Genomic DNA, 13709 nt, shown 5'->3' with positions numbered 1-13709 from the left:
TCGCCTGCAGAAAAATTGTTACGACTTTGCGAAGTATGGCAAACAATGCAAGGTTACCGTCATAATCTAAAACCTGATGCAAGGATAAATAAAATAACGGACAAGCGTCTCGCGGACGGCACAAACCGATGCCCCGCCAGCAGCGTCTCGGCGAGCTAGCATGCCTCCACCAACACGGCGCGGTCGCCCCCGGAGACCGCCTTGATCACCGGACACCGCACGGTGCCCGCCAACAGTGCTAACTCCTCTCCCCCCCTCCCCCCCCCCTCCCCCCCTCCCCCCCCCCCCCCCCCCCCCCACACACACACACACACTCACGGATTAAGCGCGACGATGGGATGACGAGCTAGCGGGACGGTGAGACGACGCTCCTGACGCCCGACTCCTACTTCTATCTTCTCCCCCACTTTTCTCCCCTCACCCTACCCCAAGTCAGTGACAAATGCGCCTAGCGCGCGTACACGATTGACTCTTTCCCCCGCCCCGCCCCGCCGCCCCCCCCCCCCCCCCCCCCCTTAATCCCCCCCCTTAATTTTACTTCAACGCTTACAACACACGGAGGCAACGCCGACCGATCGCCGTCTCGCCGGGCTAGCGGCGCGACACTCGTCCATACTCGGCCGGGAGCCCCGAAGGTGCGCTCGAAGCGTGGAAACAGCGCGATGCAACGAAAGGCAAAGGGCATCTACACTACGAACGGGCAGAAGCCGATGCAAAAACGTGCGCGAACGTAAACAGAAAAGTGCCGCCGCTCGCCACTACGAAATAATACGCGGCCGCATCCCTTTCCTGCTGCTCGTACTTTCTCTTACTTGACGGCTACTCCGTCTCGCAGGACATGCCATAAAACGATCGTCGGGATACGGCGAAAGGCCGTCAACACCGTCGAGTCAACCACCAGCAAGCAAGCGTTGTTGAGCGGAAGTTGGTTCACTAAGCCTACATACGACGAAACCGACAGAACACGAACATCAAAATCAAAGCACAGGCGGTAACTTCGAGCGACTTCTGCCTCGCATAGATTTGCATGCAGCGCTTTCACTCGCCACCACGGTCACATACAATTTTACAACCCTGGAGCCACCGTACCTGAACCATGCCGCGAACCACGCCAAAGTCCCGCTCGCCATTTGTGTTTGCTCACCTTGTCCGGCTTTGGATTGGATGCTGGATCGGCTTTCTAGCAAAGTCTATCAACAGCTGGCTCGATGCTGGATGAGGTCTGTTCTAGTCTAAACACGAAGTCGCAAATATATAATTGTGCTACTGTGCTCCTCTATATATATATAAAAAAAAAAAAAAAAAAACGGGGGCACAAAGAAGTACACGACGCTTCGACGAAGTGCCCTCTGGGAACTAGTTGGCCACTCAGTTTCGGTTTCGATTGAGCAGCTTCCTTTCATGCTATCACGCCGTGACCGAATGCGCCGCTTGAGTTTTCGATTATCTGACTTTTCACGAATGTACAATACATTCATTCTCGAACGAAACAAAACGAAAACTGGGGCAATTTCCTTGCACACAAATTACTATGATGTCTTCCTCGTGTCATCATATATCGCCCACTCAAATTTTACGCTGATAGGAAATTAAGTTTTCCCAAACGCTGAGGTCGGCTAGCTACGACAGAGGCTCTAACAAGCGTCTCCTACTCTTCGCTAAGCCTTTTTGGACGAGCTTTTACTGACGCCCAAGATCTGTGTCTGAACGGTGTGTTTGAAATTATCTCCGCATACTCAGCCAGGAAGAAAGCAAACATATAAATATTACGGCCATTAGCAACCGTCAAATGCGCTTTGATTAATTTCGTTCCTTTGGCACACCGCATAGAGGTTCACGCCCGTCCGACGCACTTCCGGCGAACGGTGCGACATTCTTCACACAATTGCTCGACTTTTGCTTTCTTAAAACGGTTTGTGTGTGGGAATGTGCCTATATGATTGCAGAAAAATTTTATGTGCGTACGCGATGTTGAATATTAGTGGAATGCAAGCGGGTGGGGACTTAGCTTCGTGCAGTGCTGCGGGTCAGTACAGATAAGAGATAAGATGTGTGTTCAAATTGAGCTTTTCAATGGCACCTCCAAGTTTTACCTCACGTACTTAGGCGTATTAAGAAAAAGAGTAGCTGCAAAAAATAATATTTCGTCTATGGACGCACAAAACAAACTTCCTGACCAGCTGTAAAGGTGCGAGTTTGATGTATGCAAACTTATTGGTCGTTACAGCTTGTTGACTCGTACACAAGCAAGATACCCGAGCTACGCAGCGTTGAGATTTCCAGCACTGGCTCGTTCACATATATCTCGAAACGCAAACAGAAAGGCTCGATAGTGTACAAAAATGCAACAAGCATGTGTGAAGACAAGCTATACGTCTCGGGCTTGTGCTATAGATTCGAGGTCTGGCCATTTAGGTTAGTTTAGTGACCAAAAATGATGCTCTCATGACCAAAGAACGTGAGATCACGGCCGTTAATAGTCCACGCTGCCGATCGAAACCGAAACCATGCCACTCTCCTCCCTGGCCAACTACTTTCCAAAGAGCAACGTGCGCCGTGTTGCACGCAGGGGTTTATGGAAGTAGTCCATAGAATCCCCAGCAGTGGTAGCGAGAAGCAGATCTGGTTTTAATAAGCGCGTAAGAGTTAAATGTAGTGACCCTTTCTGGTTGAATATAGGGTGCACGTGATGTTTCGATTATGATCACGCAGAAAGATGTAAGAAACGAATGTGCCGCCTGAACTGCGTCTTCCTCGGACAGACCGCTCGGACCCGGAGTAGTTCTCCGCGCAGCCTTTTTCGGGGGAGTACGATCTATAGTCACTCGCAACATTTCAGTTTCGTTATCAACGTTGCCGCGGGGGAATGAAGGAGTTTCGCTGTTTTTTTGTTTCAATTGCTGGGTGGGCTCTCTTGCTGTGCTTGCTTTAGTTCCTCTTATCATGACCGACTGGCTCGAGCATACTGCGGCGCTGACATCGCTGTAGTTAATTTCAGGAGGTCTAAGAAAACGCAGTAGCAGCGAAATCAGCGACAGCGACGAAGATACCAGCTTAGCTCCAGCTCGAGTGACGACGAGGCAGCCGTTCTCGGCTGCCTCGTCGTCACTTGTCCTCGTCTTTGCCGACTCATTCGCCTTGCCAGCGAAGAGGCCCAAGATATGGCGTTACGTCGAAGACGTTGTGCGCACCTATTCGGATGAAGAGCTAGGTATGTCGTTTGCTAGAAGACAATACGACAAATTCCCCTCAGATGGAACTCGCCTTCGGAGATGACGGTCGCTTTACGGCATACGTGTTTGGTATAGCTTAATAGACTCTTTGCAAAACGTACAGCGCCACGACGGCAGGAAATTTCGGGAACCCTCGGTACAGATCACGCGCACGCGCTTTCTCGTTGCGCCTCCGCGACTGCGCGCGCGTCCCGGCAGCTACCGCCAGCAGCCGTTGCAGCCATCCCGCCGAGTCGTACGTCGTTGCCGGCGTACCGTATCTGTGGCAGCGTAAAGGCATCGCGACAGGTGAACTCATTCCAATACGTTATTCGTCGGAACTTACCTTCACGTATTGAAGTGTCACCAAAACCATGGCAGGTTTCGACCAGGTTCGACAAAGCGTTGGTGCAGCAGACGACAGAACCGGTACAAAGGAGAGGGATACGAAAGGGGCAGCCGTCGGATCGTCGCTCGCCCAACCAACGGCCCAACTCGGCTGCTCTGTTGCCGTGGTAACCTGTGCCTGCTCGCGTATGCCACGTGGAAGCCGGAGGAGGGGCGTACCGAGGACTCCCATTATTTGAAGCGCGGCGCGCGCGGGCTTTTGGGATTTTTGCAAAGGGTCTATTGCATCCTGCGGCTCGTACAAAAGTACTTGTAGTTCTCTTCATCGGGTTTATATAACTGTAAGGAAAAATAAATACTGCCTCAACGTCGGGGTCACTGTTAATAAAGTAGTAACAATCAACATTTTTGTCAAAGCATGAAATTCCGTTCAGAACTTCATGCTTTCAGCAACTAGCAATGGGAACCGAAAGCGTTAAAAAGCGAGGGCAGACGCTATGAAAGCGGTGGCAGCGCGTGCAACTGGGCGGATCGCTTACTGAGGCCGACCGCTCAACGACCGCTTGCGCGGAGCGCTCGGCATCTGCCTGGGCGAAGGGCTGGATCGCGCATCCCCCCTTGGTCGCTGCAGCTGCAGCGCCAGAGTGAAGCCACCGATCGGCGATTTTGCATGTTGAAAAATCGCGTTTTTGGAGCGTTGCGGAGGCTGGCGGCAACATGCTGAAGACACGTTTTCTACTCGTTCGTAGTCATTCGTCGAAGAAGCTCTTTAAAACCCTGTGTAAGCCCTGAGACTTGTCGTTGAGAACATGTGGAAATTTTTACGGAAGCGCAGGGCCGCAGTAAAAATGCCCAACTCATCGAAAGCAAGTTTCGCCGCCACGATGCAACGCGCAGGTCACGAGTGACCCGCGCGTTGCATCATTGGACTTTTTTCATAATGCAACGTGCGGGACCCTTGTGACGTCACACGTGACGTCAATTGTGACGTCATTATAGGAAACGTCCCATAATGCAATGCGCGGGTCACGAATGCGACTGCACATTGCATTATAGGACGTTTCCCATGACTCAACGCGTAGTTACGCCGACGGCGACGTTGGCGTCGCCGGCCCGCGTTGGATCATGAGACGCTTCCCATAATGCAATGCGCGGGTCACAAATGAGACGGCGCGTTGCGTTATGGGACGTTTCCCATAACCCAACGCGCGGTTACGCCGACGGCGATGTTGGCGTTGCCGTCGCCGACCGCGCGTTGCATCATGGGACGCTTCCCATAATGCAACGCGCGGGACCCTCGTGACGTCACACACGCCGTCATTATGAAACGTTTCCCATAATGCAACGCGCGGTTACGCCGACCGCGACTGCGACGGCGATGCCGCTCAAGCCGGAAACGGGCGTCTAAGAGCTGCTCTCTAAAAAATTAATAGATGTAAACCAAATTAAATTTTCATTCCACAGCCATATTTGATTCCGTCTTTTTTAACAAAACTGAAATAAGCCTTTGTTAACTGGTTTAAGGATGACGCGGCGTTAATACTAGGCCAAGCATAATATTAGGTGTCACCTTTTAGCATATTGAAGACATGCCCAACCTAACAGTCATTTGTAACCATCATATAGTTTCCATATCAGCGAAAAAGCCATGTCGGTTACATATCAAAACTTGCATGGCTCGAATGGCCTGTGAAAGCAGCGAAAAAACGATGTCGGCCAGTCACCGAAAACTCAGTGGCTGAACTGGCCGGTGATAACAGAAAGAAAACGATGTCGGCCAGTCAGCGGAGACTCCACGGCTAGGCTGGCCGCTGACTACAGCAAGAAAACGATGTCGGCCAGTCACCGGAAACTCCATGGCTAGACTGGCCAGTGACTACAGCAAGAAAACGATATCGGCCAGTCACCGGAAACTCCATGGCTAAACTGGCCGGTGACTACAGCAAGAAAACGATGTCGGCCAGTCACCGGAAACTCCATGGCTAGACTGGCCGGTGACTACAGCAAGAAAACGATGTCGGCCGGTATCGGGAACTTTCCGGCTGGTGCTGGCCAGTTTAGACAACGAGTCCCCGATATCGGCCGGCGTCGGTTTCTCACCGGCGTCCCTGGCCGGGATCCGCCGTACAGCTCCCGGTACTGGCCGACGTAATCCCAGTATCGGCCGACATGGTGTGCTACCTGGGTTAAAGCAGATAAAGCGGAAGTGAGACTTTTATATACATTTTTATGCGTTACTGTAGTTTACACAGCTTAGTTACCAGTAAATAAGGTTTAGTTAGATCAGTCAAATCCGTTAAACCTGCACTTTTTGGGGTTTTTCTAAGTAATATAATTGAGGATTTATTTCTTTTAAACAGTGTTTTGTTTTAGCTAAAGTGATCTATTGTTAAATAATTTTCTAAAACCTATTAGAGGAACTATATTTCTGTTATATGCCCCAGAGCTTCTGCTTGATGGCTTATTTGTGATGTGAAAATGATAAAGGTATGGCCCCCTTCAATGTTCTATTAAAGAGAAACCTTTTGCAACTTGTTCAGCCTACGTCACATAACTGTGAAAAACTATCACTATCTGCTGTTCATTAGATCATTTTATTTTGTGGAACACAAGAAGAAAACAAATATACGTTACTTTTTGCTCAGCATTTGTTAAAGGAGTTTTTGTAGACCGCGTTTCCCCCTCCGCTAGTCCCTCCGCAAGAAAGGAGCCGCTACTGCGCCTGCGCTCCGACCTTGACTGTAGAGTTCCGGGTATCCTTGCGGATTGCGGAGAGCATTGCGGGACGGCGAAAACGATCTAACGAAAACTCCCTATTCTCTCTTTAGCGTTCCGTCTGCTTCCTCCTTCCCGGCCCGTCTTACCCTCGCCCTACCTTCTTGAGTGAGAGCTAACGCTTTGTGTTATCGCGCCAAGTAATTCCAGACTTTTTTTTTTCCTGTTTTTTTTTTTTTTTTTGCGGCTTTAGTTTTGGGGTTAGCAAGACAGACACGCAGTTGTCCCAGTTCATATGCGTTGCTTGCATGCGTGCAACTGAACTTCAAAACCCGTCTTTTCCGAGATTGGGTTTTGCAACGCAGTCGCAGAGTTTAGGTTAGCGCGTCCGGGGCCTCCGCCGGATCTCCGTGCGTTTTGCCAATCTTGCCCAGTTCGTTAAAAAAAAAAACAAAAAAAAAAAACGCGATTTTGCGAAGTAGAAACTGTGAAACATTGCTGTCTGGAAAGAAAACGTGAGCCCTAACACATCCAGACAAAATGTAAGCGACTGCTAATCGCGAATTTTATCATTTATAAAGTTGAAATTACCATCTATTTTAATTCACTTAATGTGAGCTATTAGTCATCACTGGCGAATTTTAAAATACATTTGAAATTCCCGAGATTTTTGTTGGCTCTTCTTGCGGGACCAAATTCATTCGGCAGTCGTACGACGGTAGATTGAAAAGTTACCGGAATCGCCGCAAAAGGGTTGCCTTTTTCAATATATATATATATTTATTTATTTATTTATTTTGTTTTTTAATCCGAAAAGAAAAAAATTATCTTTGAAATTGTTTGCTTTCGGCAGGCCAACGTTGCGTATATTCATTTGTGAATAAAAAAAAATCCAGTGGTAACCGCTTTTTTTTTTGGGGGGGGGGGGGGGGGGGGAAGGAACACTTCTAATGAATATCAAATCTTGATTAATTAATTTTAGTTAACACGAATAGTACTACTACTACTATTAATAATAATAATAAGACATCCACTTATTCATTAACCAAATCCCTACACTTACGTATTGGTGTACGGGACATGTTAGCCCACCTAGAGGGCATCACTTTGGTAGTAATTCAATTACAGTAATTAAATTACCATACTTTAATTATATTTGAGTAAGTTGTAATTGCAATGCGTTGCTTCTGATTAAAAGTTGTGATGATTGTATTTGAATTTCATTTTGGCATCAGTGATTACAAACTTTGCATTTTAATTACAACTACTGGATCGTATTTTACACTAATATTTAAAGCTGAAGCAGCATGAAGCTTTTCGCTTCATTTCATCGAGAGGAAATCAGCCGCTGAGCATGTCTCACGTCCTCCAGCAGCGCGTGACAAACTGGCTATCACTTCATTGGACTTTGAATTGTTGTTAAGACAACGGTATACAACAATATTTGGGGTTGTATAAAAATAACAGAAGAGCTTCTCCGGCGCTCACAGATTGCGCACATCGTAAGATTAATGAACTTGGGGAAACAAGGGATCAAAACGTGATGAATGTAAGAACGTTTCTAGGGAATTCTCAGACAATGGGAAAGGAACGAGCGAATGCAGTTCACTGCGACTAAAATGTTGTGAAGTGGCTACCATTCAAACTCGGTATCAAACGTAACTGTGTGAAGTAAATTAATTATTTTTAAAAACTAACGAATAGGTAGTATTTTTTTTAATGTGGCGTGGTATTTTTACGTATGAAATATATATTTTTGGATCTAGGTAACTGTTATCGTAATTATGTTTCATTGCGAAGGAATTTATCAAACTATTAAGCGTAGCGCCGATAGAAAAAAAAGGATAAATTTAAAAAGTATGCTGCAAACAGCTATAATTGCAATCTAGTACACACAGTGTCCTCAGCAAGACGAAACATAAAATATAAAACGAATCAATTAAAGCAGAACAAAATGAAAGTGAAGAAGAAAGTATTCCACAAGCCACAAATATCGGCCTTGCTCGATTGAGACAAAACCTCTTCCGGTGCGACTCGCTTGTTTATCGCAGACAGTAGTGGCCTTCATTCTGGGTGAGTGCAACCGCACGCCTGCAGAAGCGAGCTTTATCGCACGGTTACACGAATCGTGCGAACATGTCATGGGTCATCCTGGCTCGTTGGTCTAGGGGTATGATTCTCGCTTCGGGTGCGAGAGGTCCCGGGTTCAAATCCCGGACGAGCCCGGCGGAATTTTTTTTTTCCTCATAAGGTAAAATTTAACAGGGCGGCGTCTTGCGCCACCTACCCACAGCTTATAATTCCGAACGCTATCCAGGGTGTCCCATTGCGGCGGATGCGGGCAGTGCTTAAAGCAAAAGATTGGTTCATATATATATTTTTTTTATTCATTGCGACAATTTTATTAGCGGCTAACGGCTCCAACTCTGCCTAAAAGGGGCGTCGTTCTTCCATAATCCTCTGACACTGTGGCTTGTTCGCTATCATTTCTTTTTATATGTTGCAGTAAGAGACGTCCTTCGTTGATTGAAACAGAAAACACGTCGTGAGATTACTTTGGCAATGCAGATGACAATGCTCAGTTTTGCGCGCTCACGTTTCTACGCGACAACCGAAGGTCCTTCGAAATGACGAGCAGCAGTTCAAGACATGCTCCTACCATCATGTCGGCGAGCATCGCGCCACGTGTAGCCAGTGTTGGCACTGACGCGTTACAACTAATGGCGTTACCGGTAACGAGTTACTTTTTTCCGGTAACGTGGTAACGTACTCGTTACATTTTCAAACCGATAACGGGTAACGTACTTACGTTACTTATTTTGAGTAACGTAGTTATGTTCCTCGTGAAATATTCTTCGCAAGCCCTATTTATAAATTGCACTTAAACTTTTTTCGTGTTCCTAGGCGCCAAGTCCCAAAAATGTTGCGTCCTTTGCGTTTTTCTTTTTTTTTTTCTCGTGAGCACTTAGGTGGAAGCGTAAAAAAGCTAAGGTAATTATGTTCAGCTTCTGGATGGAAATAATGCTTCTTGAAATATGGCGCTTATGCATACCTGTGACGTCAGCCAGTAAAAGGTGTTAATTCATAATGAGAAAATGTAAGGCAAAAGTAACCTGCGTTACTTTTTATCGGTAACGGTAATGCGTTCCCTTTATTTTGAGATGATGTAGGTCGGTAACGCGTGCCGTTTATTTACAAGTAACGAGTAACGTGTTTCGTATTACTTTTTTTTTCGGTAACATCTACAGCACTGCGTGTAGCCAAGATAAGATCACGGCGGGGGAGCACCGACAATAATCTTGCTGGAGAAATTACACAAAGTTCCGCTCTCGGGAACAATTTTCAGTGGCAACTCAAGAAGGTATGTAAGATAGGCCGAGAGGAAGAAGCAGACGGAACGCTAGAGAAGAGAGGAGGAAACCTCCTCCTCTCTTTAGCGTTCCAGCTGCTTCCTCCTCCCCGGCCCGTCTTATCCTCGCCCTACCATAGGTCATCACAATTTTCTTGGCGCACATCACACATTACTGTGTGTTGTACCCGTTTTCCTCGTCCGTCGTCTCCGGCTTTTCAAGAACGTGTAACATCAACCAGGCCGCCCGCCTCCTCACTTTATCTTCAATCGTCTAAACATCGCCTAAGAAGGGTAATAAATTTCTTGACGCAACACACACAAAAAGTTCGCCCAACGTGGGGCTCGAACCCACGACCCCGAGATTAAGAGTCTCGTGCTCTACCGACTGAGCTAGCCGGGCTTCACATTTGCAGATCTACTTTACAACTGCAAATTAAGAAGATAGACCGAGGGTAAGACTGACCGCTGAAGAACAGAGGGGAAACCTTATTAAAGGGCAACTCCGCTTCAAATTGATATTTAGAAAACTATGTAGCCCTCTTCAGTATCATATAGGAAGACCCCATGTCAAATATTACGATCTAATTCCGTTTATATATTGAATAAACTGGCCAGCAAACCTTCAAGCGAGCCAAGTGGCCGAAATCTGCCAACTCTAGCGTGCGGCGCGAGGCGCAATCACCAGCGCAGTCAATGCGACGGATATGGAGCGGCCAACGTTGAGCCACTACGTCAGAGGCATGACTACGTCATTCTCACGTTTTATTTGTTTTTACTTCTCAGAGCGAAATTGAACGATGACGTCATGAGTTTCTCCTCCCGGTGTTGGCTGACCGGGCGTTCACGTGATCACCGTAACACGGATGCGCCTGGGATGCGCTGCCCTGCGCGCTTATCGGTCTGTTTCTCCGCTCCTTTTCTCCTCTTTCGTCTTCTCCCCTTCCCCCTTGCCCCCTGGCCAGCACCGTCCACGCCATGCGGAGCGAACTGCCCGCGTCCAATAAAAAAAAAAAGAAAAAAAAAAAGACCTTGCTCGGTTTTTTGTTTCCTCCCGAACGTCACAAGACCACGTGGTTCGACGTGACGTGCCATGACTCTGACGACCCGAGACCAATCTTGCCTGACGCAACCTAAGTTTCGGTTTCGGTATCTGCTGATGTTTAAATTAGGATTACACAAATAATAGTCCACATTTCGCGAATCCGAAGACGTAGAGTTGTTTAGTAGTGCTTTGTGAATGTGAATCACATGGAAGCCTAAATTTGTCGGAATTGAGCGGGGTTGCCCTTTAAATAAAACGTCCCTGGCTCAATGTATCTTTACATTTCATTTGTTGTAGTCAGGTATTTACCTTCACTATATATGAAATAAATACCCTAGTCGCATCATTATGTTTGATTACACGCGGCCACACCTTTTAAGACCGAGTTTTTACCGTTTATTTATAGTCCGTTTAAACCACCTCCTCCGTGGTGTAATAAAAAAGTGGAGCATCTGATTTCTAACTCCAGTTGCAGTGCGCAACTTTTCATCAATCCCAAGAAATATATTGACTTTACCAGAGAAACAATGTGGAAATTTAGTTAGTCTGAATGTTTGCAAATTTTGATATGCAGGAGGAAGCTATTTAAGAACATATTTTTTTCCGTGTCACTAAAACCAAAATAAACTGAAGTTGGGGGAATCCAAAGCCCCAAAAAACTGTTGAGACTGTTTACAAAATACGAAAAGCAACCAATTTTATACTTCTGATTATAGTGGCTACTACTCCGAAACTGTTGTTCTGTTAGGTGTGAGTCTCTTTAATGCATTGTCCTCTCAGTGCTCCTATAATACTGCACTTCCTCTAAGGCCCATTGATTCGATCGTTTGGGTTTCTGTTAGTATTTTAGTAGTGGCATTAATCCGCCCCTGTACAAAATGTTAATCTTTACAGAGCTGGAGCCAGTCACGAGGAGGTGCAAGTGACTGGTGTGGCAAATGAGGTATATTCGAGTGTAGACGCCAAAAAGCTCCAACCATTTCAGCAGCTCGAATGGCTTTCGGTTCTGCTGTGTTCAGTTTGACTACATCTAATCGAAGTAATGGTATGATTTGTTTTAATTTCAGGATATTTTGTAAACAAAAGTACGCGGCTGACCGCTGAATAAAATTAGGGCAGATAATTTCAAATGTGAGTGCGCCTGATAACTGAATAAATAATAATTATAACCAAAGTGAATTTTGTATCCTAACATTGTTTTTGCTTGTCTATATCTCCTCGGTAAGATAAATTGTCACTTCCTTAAAGATGCTTTTTCAAGTTAGTGTTTGTTTCCCTTTTTAGGTAAAACTAACATGCCCTCAACCCCAGTGAACTCTCCTGAAGAAAGGTCATACGACACAAGGTTAGTGGCAGGAGTGAACGACCTTACCATGGATAAAATGCATTGCTAAAGTTAAATTTATTTTAAACTTTCGACGGACTTGCCATTTTTTGTATGCCCCAAATAGTATAGTGCCTCTGATGCATTCAAGCTGATACATTAAAAGGAAATATGTTTGAAGGGTGCTTTATAACCGTTTTTACTTTCGATGCAATCTATATTATCTACAGTAGAATCTCCTAACTTTAATGCTTAAATAAGACTGGCCCATTTATCAATGTAATATCAAGTTTATCGTGCCATTATCTCAAGCCAGTATACGCATATGCAAGGCAATAAAATGCGCAAGGATGTGTGCTCTAAAGTGAACTCCACGATGTATATCATTGCCAAATGCAGAAATTTAGTTCCAGAGACATCAAGCCGCCAAAGTTGGTTAGCAAAAAGGCAGTTGTTCACAGACAAGTGATTCATATTATTTGAAAAAAAAAAAAATCATTTGTTCTATTATTTTACTAGATATAGTTATAAAAGAAAGGGACACGTAGTTCGTGAAATCGTATTACTTTGGGCTGATTTCACAACCCGAGTAGTCGTTACCTTTTTCAGTCTGCACGTATTTGTCCTGTATCTGGGTACTGCCGAATATAGAAAATAAAAAGAGAGCATTCATGATTTCTAAGCTTCAGCAGCTTTATTGAAATGTAATCTGGGTCAGAATTTGTGTTTGTTTGTTGTAATATTTTCAATTAGTTTTTTAATTCACTTAGGAGAAAGTTATTAGCCTCATTTCTGAGACAATATTAAATACATGTGGATGACTAGGCCAGCACAAAGCGTGGTGACTTCAAAAAATAACTCTCAAAACAATGACTGAATTTATCGCACGCCTCAACAGCATCTAGCTGGTCTCACAAAGGATCAGTGAAGCGAAAACTTCGTGGCTTGCTTCGGGTTAACCCCATTTCAAAACTATCTAGGATTTGTTTTAATATTGTCGCTTTGAATATTTATTTTCAGGATGAATATATCGCATAACTATCGTAACTTACCTTTCAACTGGTTCCAATTTTCAGACACTGCTCCCAATTCAATACCTCTTACACAAACTTGAAAACGCAAAAAAAAAAAGAAAAAAAAAAACTTTCACACGTGCCGTCTACACTTTTTTGGGAACTGCAGATAGATTCAGTCAGCGGCCTGTGTTTCTGAGTGCTGAGAGCATGCTCAACATTTATTGACTTTTGGTTTACTGAGCGCTTCCAGGAAATTAATTGCAATAATGCAATCAAGTTTTGAAATGAGAAAAAAAAGTCTAAAAAAGCTGGGTTACGACACGGTTTGTCAGCTAGTTGAAACAAAAATGCAGTTATCACATGTACAAAATCACGACTTTATTTGGAAAGCCTACACCATGGTTCAAAAAATGTGAGATCAGAAACCACTGGCCATAGCATTTCAGTTTAGTTAAAATCTCTAACAATTGTTTAAATATCATCAGGATAAACACGCCTCAGCGTTGATTAGAAACCATAAAGTAAATGCTAAAAGCCAGACAGGTCAGGTGACTTATAACATAAATAACATAAAAATAAGTCTTTGTCTAAATCCTTAACCACCCACCTTCAAAGCTTGATTATATCAAAATGTACGAGATATAGATTGTGTGTACCAGCAATGAGCACCCTCTCACGCTCAATTCTAGCTTTTCGGAAT

At 45.2% G+C, this 13709-nt stretch overlaps 2 non-coding genes across 2 annotated transcripts; one reads left to right on the top strand and one right to left on the bottom strand.

Moving 5' to 3' along the window:
• The first annotated feature begins 8428 nt into the window (after window positions 1–8428).
• Trnap-cgg lies at window positions 8429–8500 on the top strand. Its single transcript has one exon. It is a non-coding gene; the product is annotated as a tRNA-Pro (tRNA).
• Window positions 8501–9954: 1454 nt separating this feature from the next.
• Window positions 9955–10027, bottom strand: Trnak-cuu. Its single transcript has one exon. It is a non-coding gene; the product is annotated as a tRNA-Lys (tRNA).
• Window positions 10028–13709: the final 3682 nt, after the last annotated feature.

Source organism: Ixodes scapularis, unplaced genomic scaffold (assembly GCF_016920785.2).
Source record: "Ixodes scapularis isolate PalLabHiFi unplaced genomic scaffold, ASM1692078v2 PGA_scaffold1__304_contigs__length_218370807, whole genome shotgun sequence".
Lineage (NCBI taxonomy): Eukaryota > Metazoa > Arthropoda > Arachnida > Ixodida > Ixodidae > Ixodes > Ixodes scapularis.
The sequence above is the reverse complement of the archived record's forward strand: the minus strand, read 5'-3'. Positions and strand labels throughout refer to the sequence as shown.